At 46.0% G+C, this 22,817-nt stretch overlaps 1 pseudogene; it reads right to left on the reverse strand.

The window, feature by feature from the left end:
• The window catches only part of LOC114080224 (E3 ubiquitin-protein ligase RNF213-like), a 151,008-nt pseudogene that overhangs the window by 121,727 nt on the left and 6,464 nt on the right, over positions 1-22,817 (reverse strand).

A 22,817-nucleotide genomic window follows, 5' to 3' on the forward strand; every position in this document is an offset into this window, starting at 1 on the left:
GCTGCATCAGAGACTACCCATGCCTGGCCCGCCCCCACATGCCTGGACCAGCAGCTGCTATGGCAACAGCATGACACTCTCTTGCACCAAGGATAGCATAACCTCCACAGCCCTCCTTGCTGGGCAGCAGTAGCTACTGTCACCGGTACCCAAGGTCCTATGGGGAAGCTTACTTGGACTTTGAAACCTGCTCCTCACAATAGCCCTGCCAGGTCCATGTCGTTGGCTTCTCTGTTTTGGGGAGTTACTCACAGATGTACCGAAGGGTTCAAGTTTAGGTATGGACACTTCCATACTCTGTGCTAAATTCTAAGCATTATCACACCTGTCTCTACTGAAAAATGGGCTACACATGTCTTAGAAACCTGAGGCTAAGAAATAGGAAGAAGAGACTCAGGGCTGAGTTACAACAGGAACAAGGTACCATTTGGCATTTCCACCAGAACTAGGGAGAGGTACCTGGACAGCTGACAAAATATTTCCTTTTGTGCTTTTACAATCTAAAGAGATGAGATTCCTTTAGAAAAGGGATGGTTTCTCTATCCCGAATTTTGGGTTTTCATATCAACTCAAGAAAATTTACTAGCTAAGGAACAGTCACACTGTCTCAAGCAAAGGTAAAAACCCAGGGCTTGGAATATTCCAGACTTAGTGCAACCTAGATGAGAGTCCTTGAAGGGTGCTGCCACACTGACCTTCCCAGAAGCCCTGGGGCTTCCAAGGAGTCTGAGGTAGGCCCCTACCTCTCAGGAGTCCCCAGAAAATAACTTACAAAGTTTATTAAAGTGTAAATAACACTGAAGTCACCGGTCAATCCAAAATTGTTTTTGACTTGCAAGATGACCTTGGCCGAGCTGATTGCCTGGTGCAGGATATGGTACTTCTTGATCTGTTCAACACGCTCTGAGATCCAGCCCCTCTGGGCCTGGGGGTCTACTTTACACATGATCTGGAGGTCGAAAGTCAGGTCATTGTATTTATCTACAAAGTCCTTGAAGATGACATTGATTTCTCCAATGGTGACCTCTCCTGACTTCAGATCCTGATACAATTTCATGAACTTTTGGTAACAAGGCGAGTACAAGTACTCATAGGCCTCTATAAGCACAAGGGTTCGTCTTTCAGATTCTCCTTGGGGATAGCTTAATGACTCTGCAGCTTCTTCCCAGAAGATCTGGAAGATGTGGCTGTCCATCAGCGAGTCTATCCTTGCAGCCATTTCCTGGACCTCACAGTCTACGTTGTAGTGCGTCATCTGCTTGCAGGCTGAGGATGCCGGCTGGCTCACCCTCATGGCTTCATTCAGTCTTTTGTGGTTCAGATCTTCTGAGTGTCTTGCTTCAATCTCTCCAAAGTCCACTTGGGAAACCATAGGAAATATGGAAGTTAAACTGCTAGTCATCTTATTTTACTTTCGTAGAATTTCTAATCATTTCTTTAAGAAAACCATTTCTTTAAGCGAATATCATTGCTGGGATTTTTGTTTCAGTAAGAATTCATCCCTCCTCCCCTCCATCTTGCCTTGGGCTTGCTCATCAGTTTTAATAATTAAAAATAGACTGTAAGCTCTTGTATGGAGGGGACAGTTGGAAACACACATTTATCCCCCCCCACACACAAATCCCACTCCAGTGGCAGATTAGAAATTACTTTTGAAAGATCAGAATCAGCAGGAACGAGGAGAGTAGAAAAGGAGCCCGATAGCAATACAAGCTGGGAAGTGGAAAGACAGCCACACCAGTGGCAAAAGACACTTGGGGCCTGAGAATACGGAACCTTAGGCCACAGCAGACATAAGCTCAGCCAGGCCTAGCTCCCTAGACTGGGAGAGGCAGAGAGGGAACTGGAATTGGGTTCCAAGTCTGTTTAAGAAGCAGTTGGTGAGAGTCCACTTCCAACATGGAGGCAGATGGGGGCTGCTCTCTACCTGGCAAGGGGCAGAAAGGACCACCTACAGGGCTCTTAGGCCTGGAGGCTACTTCTAAACACACACCTGTCTTGGGCAGCTCCAGAGGACAGGGATTACTCAATCTAAGAACCAAGAGGACGACATAGCCACCAAAGCAGGAAAGCAGAAGTAAAGCAGAGACTCCTCCTCCTCCTCTCCCTCTTGGCTCCAGAAACCTGGCTGCAGGCAGGGGCTGCAAATATGATCAGCCCTCAAGAGAAGCCCTCAAGGACCAGGTCAATTTAGGGGCAGCCACAGAACCCCAAGGGCCTTGGCCCAGAAGCACTCAACCTATCAATCCATTTGTGGGGACTGCCTTCATAGACACAGACAAACAAAAATCTCCAACTAGAATAGGAAAAGCTTTAAAGGGGGAAGTAGATACCAAAAACCTCAACAGGGCTGGTGTAGCTCAGTGGCAGAGTGCTTACCTGGCAAGCACAGAGCCTAGGTTTGGGCTGGGATTGTAGCTCACTGGTGACTGCTTGCTTAGCACATGTGAGGCACTGGGTTTGATCCTCAGCACCACGTAAAAAAAAAGAAAAGGAAAGCCTTCGTTCTATCCCAAGCATACAAAAAAGAAAAGAAAGAAAGAAAAACAAACTAACAGAAAAAAGCAACTTGGATGAAACTGGAAAATATGCAAGGAAAAGAAAAAGAAAACCTTTAAAAATACCAATAATCTCTGAAATAAAACATACTGTAATCATGAACCATGAGAACAGCATAGTACATAAATGGACAGATCTTTCAAGGAAAAAGGGAGTGCCTTTAAATTCAGTGTATGCGGGAGCTGACATGAAAAGTTAATGTCCAGACTGCAGGAGGAGGTTAGGAGGCTTAGGAAGCGAAGCCCAAGCAGGAGAGATATCATGGGAGTCAGGCAACCATGCCAGGAGGCCCAGAAGCTGTTGATGTGCACCCTGCAAGAGGGAAAGCACAATGAACCAATTCAGGAGAACGCCCTAGAGCTCTAAGACTAAATCTCCGGCTGAGACCTGTCAGTGCCCCATCTTAGAGATGGAAAAGAGACCCAAGGCCAGGCACAGATTAATGTCAACCTCAGAACACCAGGGCCACACAGCTCTCAAGAGCATCCAGAGAAGGACAACAAGCTCCATACAGAGACTCAGTAGTGACGCTGCATCTGATGTCCCAATGCAGCACTCAGGCAGCACTCTGAAGGAAACTCTGCCCCTGGCCCAATGATCAACCTACATCAGGGGCACAGTTCTGTATCTGGCCTCCTATGTCCCCGTCCCAGCAAGCAGTAGATGCCACTCTCTGTCAAACAGGAGTCAAGCACAGGCCAGAGCCAAGGAAACCTGGGAGACGAGGGGAGATTGAGGGCCACCTCCCCGCTAGGGAAAATAAGCCCTCTGTCCTGGGAGACTCTTCAGAGACATCCACTCAGATAGCTGGTACAGTTTTGGGTTGAATTTGAAATAAACACAATGAAAAAGGGGAAAAGGAAGTACCAAGACAAGAAATGCAATTCCACCAGCTACAGAAACTTTGTGCCAGAACCGTGGAGTGGCCATGGTCCACCACACGGCTTGCCTGTGAATCCTGTGTTCACACCATGGTGAAGGCCCTACCCTGAAGAAGGTACCAGTAACTCAGGACACCACTGGGAGTGACAAAGCAGCAAGCAGCCTCATGTTCAGGGCACAGACTGGAGAAAGATCTACACCTCCCCTCCTTGGGAAGCCAGCATAGGACACTGACACTGGGAAATCAGGGACATTGAAGGGTATGGAGGCACACAAACAAGAATGTACAAGGGGAAGGTGTTTCCCCAGGCAAACACATTGAAAACTGGGTCAAGAATGTTTTTTTAAAAGCTTCTCCCTGAAAAAAAGGCCCCACTATTTGTGGCCTGCTTCGTCCCTGTGACAGCTCTCAAGGGTGTCCAGCGTGACTGCGGGAGCAGTACCTTGGACGAGGTGCTTCACTTTCCCACACAGCCTCAGGAGGCTGTCCACCTGTCTCTTCTCTCTCTTCAGAAACACGACTTCATCCATCCTCCAGTTCAGTGTCTCTTCCATGTCACAATTTTTCTCTTGGAATGAAGAACTTTCTGTCTCTGGAAAACAATGACAAAGTCAGCCAAAGGAAACAAACTTCACGGCATCCCTTTCTCTCCCTGGGAGTGCCCCACAGTCACCACCAGAAGCACAAGAAGCCCTCCACTTGGTGGCATAGAGGAGGACAGCCAGCACACATGTGAACACAGTCTTCTTACCAGCCTGGCCACAGCTCACCTAACTGCCACAGGTCCAGAAACTGACTTTTGTGCTTCAGGATCAGCTCCAAACGTCTGACCAATATGGGCCCATCCAGGATGTCACCAGTAACCTTCATGAAGACAGAGCTGGCGGCAGCCATCAACCTCTTGGCGTCCTCTGTGATGTTGGCTAACAGCTTTTCCTCCGTTCCTAATCAGGTAAGGAGAGCAGTGAGTCCCTGCCCCTCTCACCTCTTTGCAGCTAGAACCTCACACCAGCCCCATGCCCACAGGGTGCCTGCAGCAGTCAGTGGTGTTTCCAGATGTGCTGACGCCCCACTCAGCTATGCCTATACCTGTGAGGTTAAAGTTTTACCCTAGTGCATCTCCTGACTGAGAGGAGGAGACCCTTCCAATGGACAGAATCAGCCAGGAGAACCACAGTGCTCAGGGTTGAAGGCCTGAGCCCACGTTACAATGAACATAGTTCTTGGACTACACATGATATCTTTTGAAATTCACCTGTCCTGAGAAACCCTGCAGTAGTACAAAAATAAACTGCAACAGGACAAGCTCACATCAGAGGCCACTCCATGGGTGCAGGGAAGCATCTGCACAGCACCCAGGAAAAAGGCAGATCCATGCTGCAGCTTCATGCTCTGCCTATCTTGTCTGTGGATCAAAACCTGGAACATGAGCTTTTGGAGCAACTAGAGGACAATATTTTAAAACATGACTATTTTAACTGCCAGATTATTTATCTCACAGTAATATGAGGCTCGTATAGTATTATAAGAAGACAAAGTTTATCTTTACCATTAAAAACAAAGATAGCAGGGGGCTGGGGTGCATCTTGGTGGTAGTGTGCTAGGCTAGCAAGCACGAGACCCTGGTTCATCCCCAGCATCACACACACACACACACACACACACACACACACACAGTGCAGCTGAGATGACCTTCAGTGGGAGAATTGACCAATCCAAGAACATCCAGACAAGGGGACTTTGCTCAGTGATAAAAGGAACAGAGCCATGAACCAGGAAAAGACAAGGAGGAGCCTTAACTACGTGCTGCCGAGTATGCAGAGTGTAATACAGTGTACTCTTCCCCAGCAGGCTGCTGTGGCCCGTTCAGGACCACACACTACTCCTGCCTATGTCCTGGTGTAGAACAGAGCAGCTGGTTTGGCTGAGACAATCATTGGCCCTGGGTTTTTATTGCCACACCCAGTGCTTTCCCACTACAGGATCTGAATCTAGCAATTTACACATAAACCTGCACCATCATTTCCAGGGCAATGCATGACACTTGGGAAGATGATGGCTGAAGAGTCACTTCATGTTTTGTTAGTTATCAATATTGGTCTCAAAATGTGAGCTTCACAGGGAGGCAAGCTGGGCTTGGACTTGATTTCTAATCATTTGTTATCTTGGAGACAGTAAGTCTTCAACACCCTGGGTAAGCAACGTGTCCTGGGCACTTCTATTCTCTCATCTGGAAATCAAGGGGCTTGGGGACTTTAAGAGGGGCTGCTTCAAGTGTGTCCCCCCAGGAGCACATGTCCAGCAGGCATTCAGCAGACTCTGGTTCTGCTGTTAGATGTTCTTAATTACACCAGATGCCTAGCACCTGCCTGGGCACCTCTGTCCATCCTGCCTTTACCAAATCTCAGCACATGCAGGCTGAGGATCAGGTCAAGTACCTTGCCCTGTTCTGCCTGAGGAAGGACAGCAACCCCAACCAGCCGTATACGCACTGTACAACTTGAAGAGCTGCTTCACATCTGGCCCCGTGAGCAGATGTTCAAGAATCTCATCCAGGCCTTCCATGGCCACTCTGTTGTTCCTGGGCCAGGACTTGGTGATCACAGCAGACATGAGGCTGCCAAATTTCTGCAAATCATGACAAGAGACTCCCTCCAGGACACTAGTCTGAGACTAAAAGAAAATGAATTGAAAAGAGAGGACTTTAGAAGATTTTACTGATTTGTTTTTTAATGACACAAGTTAGCACCCAAGAGCATTTCAGAAATCTACTGAAGCTAGTTTTATAGTGCCTCAAAAAAATAATAATACAGAAGAGAGGTTGGGCTACCCCCTAGTAAGTGGGGAGCTTAGCCTATTGGATTCTCTGGATTTCATCCCCAGTACTGCAAAAAGAAAAGAAAGAAAAAACATAAAATGCTTAAAATTTCCTAGAGTGATTCCATTTCCTTGTGGCCTGGCTTCTTATGTGAGGTGCCAGAGATTTGAAGATGCTTGCACACGCATGAACACACCCCCACAACCCCAAGTCATACACCATCTCAGCTCACTGACAACATCTGCATTTCTCTTAGACTTGCCTGTCATTAAAAATACCAAAAACAAGATGAGGAAAACTTTTAAAACTAGAGAGCAACATTTTAAAACATGACTATTTTAAATGTATCATGTATCATTTTTACTATATCATGTATTTTATGTCCTGAGCTGTGATTCTCATAAAGACTACCCTCAAGCACCATAGACAATCCAATTCTCCTTCTGATGCTTCACCAAGAAACAAAATGCATTTCTTCTTTGGGTTCACAATTTTGCAAAAAAATGTTCAGTAGTCAGAAAAAAACACAGGGTAAACTAACAACAAGATACTTTTTTGACATGAAAGGATAGAAAAATCATTAACTAGCCACACATAAAAAGTTATGAAGCAGATTTATCCCATGTATAAAAAGGATGTTTTAAAATAAAAAATCAGTTAATAAGCTGGGTGTGGTGGCACATGCTTATAATCCCAGCAACTTGTGAGGCTGAGGCAGGAGGATCACAGGTTGGAGACCTGATTCAACAACTTAGTGAGCTCTGTCTCAAAATGAAAAATAAAAAGGGCTGGGATAAAGAGATAAAGTACACATAGTTTAATCTCTAGTACCACATACACACACAAAAATGTTAACACATCCTACCAGTAGAACAAAATAATAGCCATTTTAATACACACAGAATAAGTATCAGACAAAACTCCAAGAACAACACAGGATGGCCAATTTCACCACTTTCACAGTCCCAGAGTTGCTATCCAGGGTAATTATGTTGGAAAATGAAAAAAAAAAAAAGGTGTTGGGATTGAAAAGGAAGTACTATCCTCGTAGGCAGATAACACAGTCATCTTATATAGAAAACTCAAAGAAGACGCACTCTCCCATGTATGCCCCACTAGAGTCATCAAACAAGCCTGAAAAGTTGCAGGACACGGAGATGAGGTACAGCCCTATTTCCATATGCTAGTGATGAACAATCCAACAACAGAATTGAGAAAATAATTTGTTACAATAGCAAAGGAATAAAGCACTTATGAGTAAACTTCACAAAAGAAATGCAAACCTTACATTTAAAAACTGCAAACCTTTCAGTTAACTCACTCAAGAGAACAGAACTGGAAACATAAAACATAAGTGAAATTCTCTCAGTACATGATGCAAAAAAGAGTAGCAAGAATTTTGAAAATGGCCTTACATTTGGAGGAATATTTTATAGACTACTTGAATTTTTTAACCTGGAGAAGAATAATCTTGGATTATCCAAATTCTTGCTATTAGAATTACTCCAAAGTGTTTGGAAACTTACTTTGCCTAAAAATTTGGTGACATATATCAGTATATTTATGTCATAGATCTGTATAGACCATATATGTATATATGGTTACATATATAAGTATGCTAAATATTTTTTTGATGGAACATCACAGTCTTGTGCCAAACTAAATAAAAGGCAATTTGAGTGATGTATAGTTTACCTCCTTCTATGCAACATCTCCCAATTTAGGGATCTCCACATGTTTTCTTATCTCCTTTTTTGGTCTGTTCATAAGGTCTCTGGAGGCCTAGGTTTGGAATTCACAGACATTTCCTCCTCATTCAGTCAAATCAAAGTGTTAATGTCAATCCAGATTCAAGGGTTGGGGAAAGCAATTCATCCTCTTAGTGAAAAGAGTTGCAAAGAATTTGTGGCCATTCTAAAGCTGTCATAGTGATTTAGTTTTGTAATTTTAACCTAATTATAAAATGAAATAAGAGAGAAATAAGAAATTAAAAGGGTTGATCTTTTGAAAAATAGGAGAATATTAGAAGAAAAGGAATGAGAAGGGAGAATAGGAAGAACAACAACATGAAATTAACCAAACTCTGTCCTGTGCACATCTGAATATATCACAATGAATTCCACTTTTATGTACAACTATAATGTACCAAATAAAAATAAATCAATAAAAAAGAAAAAAAAAATAAATAAAAACTGCAAACCATTGTTGAAAAGAATTAAAAAACAAAATAAATGGGAAGACATTCCAGGTTCAGAGACCATGAGATGTGACATTGTTAAGAGGTCAACACTCCCCAAACTAACCTACAGATTCAAAGCCATCCCTGTCAGAATCCCAGATGTTTTCCTTGTAGAAATTGACAAACTGATTCTAAAATACATATGGAATCCCAAGAGATCCAGAAGAGCAAACAATGCCAAAAGAGGAGAAAAAATCAGGAGAACTCATGCTTCTTGATTTTATGACCTACTGGAAAGAAATGGCAGTGGAGATACGGATGGATGTGAGGTGAACCCTCAGGACTGCGTCAACTGATTTTTGACAAGAGTGCCAAGATCCCTCTAGGGGTGAAGTATAGTGCCTTCCTCAAATGGCCTGGGACACGCTGGATCTCCATATGCAAGAGAATGTACCTGGACTCCTACCTCCTATCATGGAGAAGAGGGGACTAATGTTAAGAGCTAACATTCTAGAGCTTTCAGAAGGGGTCTCTCTCTGATAGAGCACTTGTTTAGCATATGGTCCTAGGTTTAACACCCAGTGCCCAAAACAAAACAAAACAAAAACCTTTTAGAGGAAGACACAGGTAAAACTTCACGACCCAGGATTTAGTACAAGATTGATGTCAAAAGTATTAGCAACAAAGAAAAAAAATAGAAACATTGAATTTCACTAAAAGTAAAAACCTTCCCAGAAGTGGTGGGGCACACCTGTAATCCCAGCTACTCAGGAAGCTGGGGCAGGAAGATTGCAAGTTTGAGGTCAACCTGGACAACTTTGTGAGACTGTGTCTCAAAATAAAAAAAAAAAAAAAAAAAAAGGATTAGGGATATAGTTCAGTGGTAGAGCATCCCTGGTTTTAATCCCTACTACCACAAAAGGAGAGAGAGAGAAAAAAGAAGTTAAAAACCTCTGTGCTTTTAAAGAAATCACCAAGAGTGAAAAAAATCCAGAGAACAGGAGAAAATACTGGTAGATAACGTATCTGACCAGAGATTTGCATCTGATTAGCCAAAGAATTCTCATAAGCCACAATCAAGGGAGGACATAGAGCCCAAATGAACAAAATGGGCCAAAGATCTAAACAGACATTCCTCCAAAGACATAGAAAGCAGAAATAACCAATAAACATAGGAAAAGGTGCCCAAGGTCATAGCCACCAGAGTCACCTGAGAAACTATCCTATACCTAAGACTGTACTTCCCAGGTCTGAGAGCACAGGCTGTGGGGGTGTGGAGAAGTCAGGACCCTCCGAGGCTGGCAGCTGACATGGAAATGGTCCAGCCACTGTGGGAATGGGCCAGACAGTCCTTCAAATCTCACAGGTACCAAGTGATCCAGCCACTCCACCATAGGCGTAGAGAGTGTGAACAGCACATCCACACAAACCCATGTGTGGAGGATCACAGCAGCAGACTGATAACAGCCATCAGTCAGGGAGAGCCCAGATGTCCACCAGAGGACAAATGGAACATAAAAGCACACTGCATCCATATGATGAGCAACATGTAGCCATGAAAAGGGACAAAGTACTGACAGATGCTCCAGAATGGATGGCCTTGAACACACACTCAAAAGAAGCCAGGCACCCACGGCCACAGCCTGTGTGATTTCATTCCTGAGATGCCTGAGTAGTCTGTGGAGGAGGAAGGGAGATTAGGTGCTGCTAGGGAGGGGCCTGGGGCCAGCATGGTGGAGGGCAGACACAGCAGATAAAGGGCTGTGTTTTCTTTCTGAGCTGATGAGAATGTTGTCAGGTAGACTGTGGTAATAGCACCCACACCTGAAACACACCATTCCCCCAAGCCTGGCTTCCAGGGATGAGTTTCAGGACATGTGGCTACCATGTTACTAAAGCACTGAGCAAAAAACGAATGATAGCCTTAGAAAGTATTAGTTATGTAAAAAGATGAGAGCCTGTTTCCCTGGAAGAAGGGACCTCTAATTCTCAGGAATCTACTGGCCAGTAATGAAGCTGAGGTCTGTACAGAGTGTGAACTGTCCACTAGGAAATAGAGCAGGACCATGGGAGCCTCATGGGTACTGTATGGGGACTGCTATTGACATGCACTGAGGCAGAACATCTTCCCACTTTGCAGAACAAAAGCTTAGTGAACCAATAGAAACATTTACCCCTTTTGTTGGGAACAGAACCCAGGGCTCTGCACATGCCAGGCAAGTGCTCTACCCCAACAAGGATGGAGTCTATTGAACTTCATAAGCCTCCCTAGATGTCTTGTCAATCTTTGGAGTCTTTTCCTGCATATCTACTGGGAAATATTGAACAGGTCATAAACAAACCAGCAGCAAGGATCACAATGGGCAGATGGAGGCCCAGCCCACCAGATCATCTGCACCAAGGCTTGTAACACCGCTGTGGTTACACAGGGTGTGTGGCTGCCTCTATAGAAGGAAGCCAAATTGCATGTCAAGGAGTGGGTAGAGAACACTGGATCACAGCATGAGGTCCAAGCCAGGGAGGGGGCACCAAGGACCCAATCCTGGTCAGCACAGGCCTTGGAACTGGCAAGCAATTAGGGCCTGGAGCTAGCCATGTCAGCAAGCAGCTATGAACCCAAGCATGTTTCTCAAGAAGAGATTGGTCACCTGGCAGGCAGAGCTCACAGCTTTGATGACACACTTCTCAAAGCTCTTGGCCACACTGTCCTTGAGGCCAGCGGCGTCCCACTGAGGGCTGCAGAAGGTAGAGATCTGGGAAAGGGGCCTCTCCTGCAAACACAGAGGCAGGTGGGTGTATGAACACCTGGTTGTTCTGACTCCCCTCCTCCCTGCCTTACACTAAGCATGTCCTCCCTGCCCTTCACAGAGGAGCATAGATGAAACCAAGTTAGACTCTTCCCATGCTGCAAAAAAAAAAAAAAAAAGCAGCCAGAAAAGCAGCTTGCAAAAACATGCAAATTTTGAAAAATGAGCCATTTTTCCTTGCTTCCGTTTTGCTAAAATGTCCATTTGACCAGGTCCATATAAAACACTCAGAGAGAAATCAGTTTTCCTCGGTTACAAGGCTTCATTCAAAATGAAGGGCATTTTTTTTGTGTGTTTTCTCCATGTCATTGTGTTTAATAAGGCCCCTGCCACCAGCAGGTCCCTTGGAACACCTGTATATGGAGGGCTTGAGGACACATATGTCTAGGGCCCCAGTGACTGAACAATCCCATTCCCCAGCTCTTCTCAGGAATGTCACATTTGTAGTCAAACTGCAAAGTCCTGATCAGAAACAGAAATACAAAGCTGGCGTAGATTCCAGGGCCTGCACACGCTGTGCACTGCTCATAGCCCTGGGTGCTGCCAGTGATCTGGGCTTATCCATCACCATGCTAATATGTCCTGATGTCTGGTACCTGCTTGAGCCTCCCTTCCATGTCCCCCAGCAGTGACTCCTTCCAGCCACGTTCCGCAGAAAAGTTTATTTCCACCAGCCGCCGCCAGACCTGCAAAATCCACATGTTAAGTGACAGCCACAGGGACAAGTAAACACCACACAGGGATATCCTGCAGATAAGAGAGCAACAGTCAGGCATGGGGGCACCTGTGGTCCCAGCTGCTCAGGAGGCCAAGGCAGGAGGATCACGAGTTCAAAGCCAGCCTCAACAACTTAGTGAGGCCCTAAGCAATTCAGCAAGACCCTGTCTTTAAATAAAAAAATAAAGAAGAAAAGGGCTGGGGATGTGGCTCAGTGGTTGAATGCTCCTGGGTTAATCCCCAGTACAAAAAAAAAAAAAAAAAGCAGGATTTTGTTAAAGCACTTGAAGGCAGCATTCTAACAAGTCTCCAAGCCCAGGTAGACATCTGTCCACATACCATGTCTGCTCAGGACAGGCAATGTTAGGAAGACAGGGGCCTGGATCATCTGCTTCTGCCCACATGCCTCCATATGTCCACCTGACACCTGGATCCAGGGTCCACTTGGGACACACAATGCATTTACTGGTCATGTCTCTTTCCTAGAGAAGTTCCCTGGCCTTATCTTTTCTGATGCTGACAATTTTGAAAAGTTCAGGTCATTCTGTAGACTGTCTCTTGATCCAGTTGGCTCACAGTTTTCCCATGATTACAATGGTTTGGTTGGGACACTACTAAGCCAAGCCACGTAAAAATGTACTCAGTGTAGGTCACGTGTGGCCAAACATCTGCACTTGCCACAGCTGCCCAGCCAAACACCTTCAGCCTGACCAAGTGGCCCATGAGACCTGTTGGTTCCACCAGGGCTGACAGAGAGGTTGGCCCTTGGTTAAGGCTTATCTGCCAGATTTCTTCACTGTGAAAGTCATCTTTCCTCCTCTATAAAGGCTTCTGCAGTGGGACACTGGAAATCCTGTGCCCTCCTGGCACCCCCACCAATCTCAGGATTCCTGGGTGATACCTGCCTGCATCAGCTATTATACCCTGGTTGCAGAGTGACAGTTTTCTATTGCAATTATTTCTTCTATATTTATTAGCTCCATTCTTCAAAAGAAAAATAAGAAGTGCATTATTTATCTTTTTCTTCTTTGTTTATCAATGAATTTTAATCCATTCCTATCATTTTGCCTTTTAATAATCAAATCGTACCAGATTTGGCTAACATGAGCATCTTCAACATTTTTCTTAAAAAATACAGAATAACTTTAGACTTACAAAAATTCTGCAGAGGTAGCCCAGATGATTTCTATGTTCTCTTGACCCTGTTTCTGCCATCATAAACGTGACTACCACTCAGTTGTCAAAAGTTAAAAGCTAGCAACAGCAGATCACCATGGCAACCCCAGACTTCACACGGAGTCCTCTTGCCTTCCCAGGAGGAGTCTGGATCACCACATGCATTTAACTCTATCCCTGTGATGGGCCTGCAGCCTCAGCACTTCCTGAAATTCCAGCACAAGGAATTCTTGGCCCACCTGTGCATCTCCCACTGACCCATGGAGGTGGCTGTTCTTCCAGGAACAGAATTGTGTGGTGGGAATGGGAGTTAGAAGGCATGATTGGGCCATGTGGGGTTGTGCACACCTGTATTCCCTGCTACTCAGGAAGCTGAGGCAGAAGGGTCACAAGTTCCAGACCATCCTGGGAAACTTAGCAAGACCCTGCCTCAAAATAAAAAATAAAAAGGGCTGGGGATGTAGCTCAGTGGTAAAGTGCTCCTGGATCAGCCCCCAGTACAAAAAAAAAAAAGGCATGATGGGATGTGGGTGTGCTCAGGTCCCAGGGCATCATTATTTCTGTAGGTGCTCATGGTCCCAGGGTGCCTTTGCCACAGGACTCTTGATGGACTGAGCTGGCAACTGTCTAAATCACGAGTTCCTACTGCTATTTCTAGCTCTTTCTATACCACAGAGCTCTTCTCCCTCTTATTCCTTAACTCCCTTATCCTGACTTCCAACAATACCAACAGCACATTCATCTCCTCAGACCTTGGTAAATTTATTTGAAAAACAGGAATAACCACAGCAACCACCTCAGAGTAGATGTTTAATAAATTTCATGTTTTTATCATTACTACTGCACTTAGAATCATTCTTTCTTGTCAGTGGCTGCTCAGCTACCCATCACTCATGCTTAACACCTGAGGATTATACTACTTAGAATCCTGGAATAATATTTAATAATACAATTGTGTTTTCCTGGGATTTCAGTCTGTTGGTATCAAACTTCACAAAGCAGTTGGGGGAGGATTTTTTTTGTCCTTGATTGAAATGAAAAAACCCTCTGGCCCTTTGGCTACCCTAGTCCATACAGTTGGGGTACCCCTGCCTCATATCACAATAAATCTTGCCACCAACTCTGTGTTAAGACCACAAGCAGGTTCTACAGTCTCCCTGGAAAACTGTGGCTCAAGGGGGACAACCTTCCACTTCCAGGACAGGGAAAAGGCAGCCAGGCTGGAGAGCAAGCCTGGAGTGGCCAGGACCTCCCACTCTACCTCCTTCCCCTGCAGCCCTGTAGGGACTCAGGCTCCTGGATCCCACCGTCTCTCAGCTGTTTTCTCCAGCACTGGGGTGACTATTATGGAATCCTCCTCATGTCCCAGGTTTTGAAGGAGGAGTCCGTCCTGTCAAATGACTTCACTCAGCTGCCAGCTAAAGGTGCTTCCTGTCATTTTGGCCTTCTGTTTCCAGTTCCACACAGCTGGCTTGCAGCCTCAGACCTGAAGCAGAGCCTGATGGTCCTACTCGCAACCCCTGCCTCAGTGTGACTGCGCCCCATCACAATCTACCAGAGTCAATGACTCCCTTCTGGGCAAAGGGCAATGTCCCTTCCTCAGAGAAGAGACCAGGGCCCAAGGTAAGGTTCAGGATGAGCCCAGGCCTCCAGACCAAGGCATTGTTGGTCCGGTGCTTGGTGACAGGACACAGCTGTGTGACTCCCCACTCTGCTGCCCATGGAGGCTCTGCAGCCTCAGGCAAAGCTCACCTGGATCTCCTCGGGGTATGTAAACAGGACAGTTGAACCCTTCCGGAGCATGCTCTTTGCTAACACTGTGCGCAGCCAGGATCTCATGGTGGCCAGGACACTCTGGAAGATGTCTTCCAGTGAGCCCTTCCTGGCTGCGGCTCCCGAGTCCTCTGTCACATCCTGTGGGCACATGAGAGAAGGTTTACCAGCTCTACTCTGCTGCTCCCCACACCTGAGCCACCTTCTAGCTCCATGCTTGTTGGAAGCCCACCTGACATAAGCACTGTCGTTTCCCCAGTACCCTGGGCTCCCATGAAAGGGGCAACATGGGAGAGGAGGGGAGAAGGTATGGGTGTTACAGGTCCCTGAGCAGACTCTGCCTCACCAAGAGCCTCCACCATAGGAGGCACACACAATAGCCCTGTGTTTTCTCCAGATTGGGTGAGAAGAATGCACCCATGAACAGAGAGCTTCCAGAGAACCCTAAACCAGTAGGTCATGCAAACTTCCAGCCCTTAATATGAAGGGAATATGAAGCAGCCACTCTCCTGGCCAGGAAGCCAGACCAGTTCTTTCCCCATAAGTACTCTGTGGGGACAGCCACTGTCTCTCTCTTCCTCACCTCCACCACCATACCCACAGAACCTTTCAGGGGCTCAAGGCATCTGGTGACCCAACCCTTCCTCAGCCCCTCTCTCTTTGCACTCCAGAGGTGCCAGGGAGCACACACAGCTACAGCATCAGGCCCCACTTTAGAGAGGCCTCTCCTGAGGCCCTGAGGGCTGCACAAAACCTGGGTCTGCCACCTCCTATCTTCCAGGACAATCTGAATGCCTCATCAGGACATGTATGTCCCTTGTACTGGGCCTCAGGCATTCCACCAACTCCAAGAATGGCTCCGGCCACACACTGACCCATCCAGGTGTCATCCAGGGCTGGGCAGAGGTGGTCAATAAATGAACTGCAGGAACAACCCTGAGGCTGAACAAGCAGCAGGGCCCTGAACTGTGCTCTGACCCTCACAGCAGCCACCCAGATGACCACCTGACAGGAGGCTCCCACATGCTCAGGCATGTTTTTGCTTTGGTCAATTTTAGCAAAGCAAAAATTTTGTTTTTGCAGCACAGGTAGAATATTTGTAACTACAGATCTGGGACCCCAACCAACAATGAGGACACTTCCTTCTGCAGAAAAGTAAGCCCTAAATAATTGACAAACTTTCGAAGCACCATTTATTGGGATCTGGCACCAACCTGTGATGGATGAAATAGTACCACTCAGGAGAAAGCAGACACCTTATCAATAAAATACATTCTTAGTACCTGTAATACTAGCAGCTCAGAAGGCCAAGGCAAGAGGATCAAAACCTCAAACCCAACCTCAGAAACTTTGCAAGGCCCTAAGCAACTCAGCAAGACCCTGATTCTAAATAAAATACAAAAGTAGGCTGGGGATGTGGCTCAGTGGTTAAGCACTGCTGGGTTCAACCCCAGTACTGAAAAAAGAAATTCTTAAAGTGTGTCTGTGGTATATTAAAGAAGAAAGGCTGAAAGGAATCAGGTGAAAATGTAGACCTGACCATCTCCATCCCTGATGTCACAGGTCTGAGGTGATGTGCAAAAAGGTTTAAAAAAAATGAGTCACCCACAGATGCCATTCTCCATCACCCACAGTGGAAGCTCAGGACCCACAGTAGAGAAGCTGCACAGCAACTCAAAGCTCCTGATGCAGCAGCCCTGAGACACGGGTGAGAGAACAGAGTGTGAGGGCCAGGGGCAGCCGAGCTCCAGTGGCAGGAATCAGAGTGAGGTTCCCTCTGGGACATGAGGGCGAGAATGACTGCACGCTGAGGGGCACAGGGGCCTGAGCAGGGCAGCAGGACATGGGCTCTGCTGCCATGGTGTGTTGCTACATGAAGGGAAGAGTCTGGTGGGGAAGACAAGGCACAGACTTGTGTTTTTTTTTTGGGGGGGGGGGTAAACAGGCTCTAGTTTTCTGTGAATAATAGAATCTAGGAAAATGGAGGGGTTATCTTCTTGGCGAGGCCAGGGGCAAAGTGTGTAGTCTGCATACAATGGAACCCAGCATGTAGGAAATGCCAAATGAAAACCTGACAGTTGACTAGACCACTCTGTCTAATCCAGCCATCCCAGAACTCCCTTAGTTCCCTTCCAAATCGGGCTGCGTGGAATCCCAGACCTCTGCTGGGCATGACATTTGGTCCATAAATCCCACTCACCTCCAGAGGTCTAAGTCCAATGACTCTGCAAATGATCTCAGCAGACAAGGCGGGGATCTCGTAAAACCTCAGGTGTTTGGTGATCCTGCAGACAGCTTCATGGAGCTTCAGGCACACAGTCAAGTAGGACTCAAACGAGGTTTTCTCAAGAATCCTACCCACCAGGATCCAGAGAGATCAGTGAAGTCATTGGGAAATGAGAAAACAATACCAATTATCAATTACCAGTCCCTTCCCTTTAAAAGACCTACAAGTATACCTGTACTCACAGCTTCTCAGGAGGCTGAGGCAGGAGGATGGCCAAATTCAAGGTCAGCCTCAGCAAATTACAAGACCTTATCTCAAAATAAGAAATAAAAAGGGCTGGGGGTATGGCTCAGTGGTAGAGAGCCTCTGGGTTCAATCCCCAGTACTGCAAATAAATTATTTACTTAAAATAAATGACCTACAAGTAAGGCATTTACTTGTTCTCCTCCAGACTATCATTACAATAGGTCTTAAAGCTGTGACTAAGATAAAAATGGAACACAGTTCCTTTATCTTAGCTCAGCAGTTGGAACTCTATCAAAAGCAAGATAAAATATTTGCAAATACATTCCCTTATTCAAAAAACCTCAAGGGATGAATATTTCTAATCATTAAAATATGATATACACTTGGAGAAAAATTCAGAGGGACATGAGAGGGAGGGTGCTAGAAGAAGAATGTGCACTGAGCACAGAATTTCTTCCACCTGGCATGACCAGGTTTCATATTTACTGACTGACAGCCTGGTGATATGAGAAAGGACCCTGCAAAGTCACAGGGGCTTGCCACACAGGGGGACCTTGTGCTATGCCCCATGTCCAGACACACCAGGGGCTTAGAGGGGGGAGCACCAGCAGTGCTGAAAGGCTTCAGGAACACACAGGTCCCTGGTGCACATTCCTGTTCTGTGTTTCCCATGCTGTTCCTCCAGGTGGCAAAGGTTACTCACAGGTGTGGGAGTAAATGATTCTGCAAGGCTACCTTTGATTTTTGTTTTATATTGGCCCAACTTACAAAAAAAGTAGAACTAAATGTTTAAAAAATGCAGGACACATACATTTGTACTATGACAATGATCATTTAAAAATAAGTGACTACACAAAGGCCAAAAGGTCTGATGGGAATGAAGCAAAATCTCAGCACCCAAGAGCTGTTATTTGCTTTTTTGTTTGTTTGTTTGTTTGGTACTGGGGACTGAACCCAGGCCTTGCACATGCTAGGCAAGTGCTCATCCCCTGAACTACATCCACAGCCCTGTTGATTTCCTTTAAGAAAAAGAAGAGGAGGAGGAGGAAGAGGAGGAGGAGGAGGGAGGGGAGGAGGAGGAGGAGAAAACATGGATGGCTGGATTGGCAACTGCAGAAGACACTGGGGCACTTGCTGGTGTACCACCCTCCCACTTTGACAGCAGGCGGCCCACACCATATAGGAGCCCACGCGAAGGGGCTGCACCAGCTGCTCTACTTACACATCCTGATAGATGTCCATGAGGTGCATCAGCATTTTGAAAACATTCTCAACATGCTAGGGCAGGAAAAAGAAAGGGAAATATGAAAGGTCCAACTAGGAAACAGATGTCTGTGCCAAGAAGGGAGAAAGGCACAGGGACTCATCCTGTTCTCCCTGTATACAAGCCTTGAAGGGCTCAAGGACCAAACTTCATTTTCAACTAGTGAAATGCACACTATAATTTATGCCATTTTCTTTTTTCCTTTTTTTCTCTCTCTTTTTTTTTTGGAAGCAGGTATCAAACCCAGGGCTTTGCATCTGCAAGGCAAGTGTTTTGCCATGAGCTACATCTCAGTGCTTATCCCATTTTCTTTACCCCAAAAAGAAAGACAGTAAGCATAAAATGTGTGACATCCAGAGTGCCTTCTAATACTCATATCTAACAAATGGCTACTGTTCTCTTGTGCTCTATTTACTAAACAAGAATCAACTTTGGAAAGTCAAACTTTCACCCTAAGAAATAGTGATTTCTTATTTCAACAATTTTCTTATTATTTCTCAGCACTTCCACCAACCTGCCCTTCAGGACAGAAGACCCATAAGCACTCAATGTTCAGTTTGTAACCTGCTTTTGCTAAGCAAGGACCTGACACCCAATTCCCAACCACAAACCTCCAAGAGATCTTCTGAGATCTTTGAGATCTTCTGAAGCCATTGCAGCCTGTAGTGAGTCCCTAGGAAACAGTCCAGGACCCGAGCAGGCATGAGACTCAAGTATTCGTTGGAGTTTTCCATATAGGGAACCAGGCTTCCCAGAGGCAGCAAACTGAACCAGGATCGAAAGAGATACTCATCCATACTCAGCAACTGCTTCTTCCTCTCCATGAAGTTAAGAAACTGGTTCCTGAATGAAGAAACCAGGACAGAGACCAGGGCAGCAGTGAGAGCACTGAACAGACTCAAGACAAGGAAAAGCAAAGCTGGGAAGGTCCAGAAAGCTCAGATTTTAATGATGATATCAATGCATCATCATGTGGAAACAGACATACAGAGTGAATCAGATGAAAACTGAACAGAATAGCCAAGTGTATGGCACACCTGTGATCCCAGCAACTCAGGAGGCTGAGACAGGGGGATTGAAAGTTCAAGGCCAGCCTGAGCAAATCAGTGAGGCCCTGTCTCAGAATAAAAAAATAAAAAAAGGGCTGTGGATGTGGCTCAGTAGTTAAGCACCCCTGGTTTCAATCCCTGGCATGAATCAATAAATAAATTTAAAAATAACAAAAATAAATAAATTTTAAAAAACAAATAAATTTAAAAAATCATTTCTATTTAGCTCCTAGTGGACGGGGAGGGCAAGGGGATAGGACACTCCACACATGGCAGTTATCTGTGTGTGGAAATGAGTGCAAAGGCTGCTTTCATGTTTAATTCAGATTTATTTTAAGTTTTATATTTCTCTCTTAAATTGGATTTAATTTTTTTTTTTTTTTTTGTGGTATTGAGGGGCAACCTAAGGCCTCGCCCGTGCTAGCAGGCCTCTGCCACTGAGTGCAGCCCAGCCCCCTACAATTTTTCTTGTGTAGGTTGTGCTTTCCATGTTTTCTCTGAAAAACCTTTCCTCACTTCGAGATGAGGTAGAAGCAGCATTCCATTAACACATAGGCATGTAAGGATTTTCCAGAGAGCCATCTGCTCAGCTGTGGTTAGGAACCTGCACCCTTGGACTACTACTGAGAGTGGTCCAGCTCAGAATGCAGCCTGTCTTGCTCCATGTGCCACAGGCACACCTGAGAAGGCCATGTGTCCTGCCATGCGGGGCACTAAAGCCCCTGGGTGACACCTGGGTCTGGTTTCTCTGCAGCTTTCTCCCCAATGTCTGTACCATATTCATTCTCTAGCCATTTGCTCCACCAGGCCCTGGAAAGGAGGCACAGAGCTCCACAGAGGTACAGATTTGCCTGTTCCTCCTCTCAGACTCTTGATTGGTGACTGGATTTGATTCTCCACCTATTCCTCTGTTAACTCCCGCTCTGACTTTTTTCTTTTTTGTGGTGCTGGGGTTGGAAGCCAGGGCCTCAGCCAGCTTTTTAAATTGGTGGAATGCATATTGCTTAGTATTCCATTTTATCATTTATTTAGCTTGGAGTTTTGCATCTCTGAGTCCCCTTTTCTCCTCTTGAAGCGCAGTTCTCAGTGAGGGAAAGGGTGTTCAAGCCCTTCCCTCCCCCACCCTGGGGCCCTGGCAATACCTGGAGACACATGTGCCTTTAAGAACTGGGGAGGGGGCAAGACCAGCAGCACCTTCCAGGTGGGGGTCAGGCACACTGCTCAACATTCTACAGTGCACAGGATGGCCTCCACCACACAGAATGGCCTGGTCTCAAAAATACAACAGTGCTAAAATCAGGAAATCATGCCTAGAATTACGTTAGACAGTAGATTTTTAAAATTAATTATTATTATGATTTTATTTTTTTGGTAATGGGGAGTGAACCCAGGTACACTCAACCACTGAGCCACATCCATGGCCCTTTTTTAAATCTTATTTTGAGATTTTAAAGTTGCTCAGGCTGGCCTTGAACTTATGATACTCCTGACTTGGCCTCCCAAGTCTCTGGGATTTCAGGCATGTACCACCACACCTGGCTTAAAAGTTAGTTGTTGTTTTTTTTTTTTTTTAAATGGTAGTAAACATAACCTAAATTTTAGCATTTCAACCATTTTCCAGTATTTGCAATGTGTCAATGACATCACATTGTCACACAACCAAACTCTAGAACTTTTTTCAACTTGCAAAACTGAAATTCTATCCTCATTAAAGACTAACTCCCCTTCCCTGGCCCCTGGCAAGCCACACTACTCTGAGTGTGAGGACGCTAGGGACCTCATGGGTGGAATCACATGGTAATTGTCCTTTTGTGGTCTGCTTTGGTTCATTAGCTCAATGTCCTCAGCACAGGTCTGTGCTGCAGCATGTGACTGAACCTGTCTCCATGCAAAGGCTTAGCACTCTGTATGAGTGCCACCTCTCCTTCCTCCATTCACCCTTCCACAGTCCCTTGGATTCACTGAGTCTTTTCTCCAGCTGCCTTGGAGAAAGTCTTTCTTTGGTGCCCAGCAGCCATGACTGTGCCGGATGTGAATGGCCTGCCCCTGTCCTCCCTGGAGTCTTTAGGTACTGGGGAGTCTTAGGCAGGACTCTCTGTTCTGGGAAACCCAGCACAATCTTTCCATCTTTCCTCTGGCCTCTTTCTCCTCTTTCTCCTCTTTGCTCACCTGGTTTTCACCCACAGACTTCAGAAGTTCTGTTCTGCATTTCTCCCCTCTGCTCCTTCTCTGTGTGAGCATGACATTTCTACTGCCCAGTCCCCAGTCCTCTGGTTCTTGGGCCCCTTTCCCGCTGCTGTCTCCAGGTGGCTGCTGAGCCATCAAAAATAGTCTCCTTCTGCCCTCCAGGTGTCATCTGTGGCCTTCCGACTTGGCAATTTTCTTAATACCCATGGTTTCCAATGCTCTTCTGAAATTTCCCAACTGTTCAGAACATGTTCCACTTTTTCTGAAGGTCCTTTACTAAATTCCTCATGTTTGGGGCTCTCTGTGGGTTTCACCCCCCTATTTCCTCCCTGGCCGTGCAGCATGAGGGAGAGGAGCCAGGGCTTTGCTGTAGCTTATCAAGACTCAGATCATGGAAGTTTTCAATCCTTTGACAGAAGGGCCACAGTACCCCTGGCAGAAGCCAGAATCTGAGTGTCCACAGAAACTGGCTCCTATCTCCTGCTTCAGCCTTCAGCAAGCTCTGTGCATCCAGATCTCAGGAACAGTGACTTTTCCAATTTTCAGTTCCTCTCCCCACTGGATGGCCACTGTCTTGTACACACTGTAGGGCCCAGTGAGCCCATGGTCATTGTCTCTGTACTCTTGCCCACCAAGACTTCCACACTCCAGGAGGCCTGAACCTCCCACCTATAGGACAGCACACCATTCTCACAATTAGAGAGCAGAGAGTGTGGAAGTCCTCTGCTTCTCCTGGCCAGTTCTCTGGCCTAAGCCTTATGGCCAGCAAAAAGAGGATCTTGCTCCAGCCCTGCAAAAATGCAATCACCACCCCTCACCTCAGGTAAAAGGCAAGGTCAGAGGCAAGATCATGAACTAAGGTTTACCATATGTGGGGCTGTGTCCTGGGACACACAGAGGTGCTAAGTGTCTGTCACACAAATGAGTAAACA

Source organism: Marmota flaviventris (assembly GCF_047511675.1).
Source record: "Marmota flaviventris isolate mMarFla1 chromosome 16 unlocalized genomic scaffold, mMarFla1.hap1 SUPER_16_unloc_1, whole genome shotgun sequence".
NCBI classification, from domain to species: domain Eukaryota; kingdom Metazoa; phylum Chordata; class Mammalia; order Rodentia; family Sciuridae; genus Marmota; species Marmota flaviventris.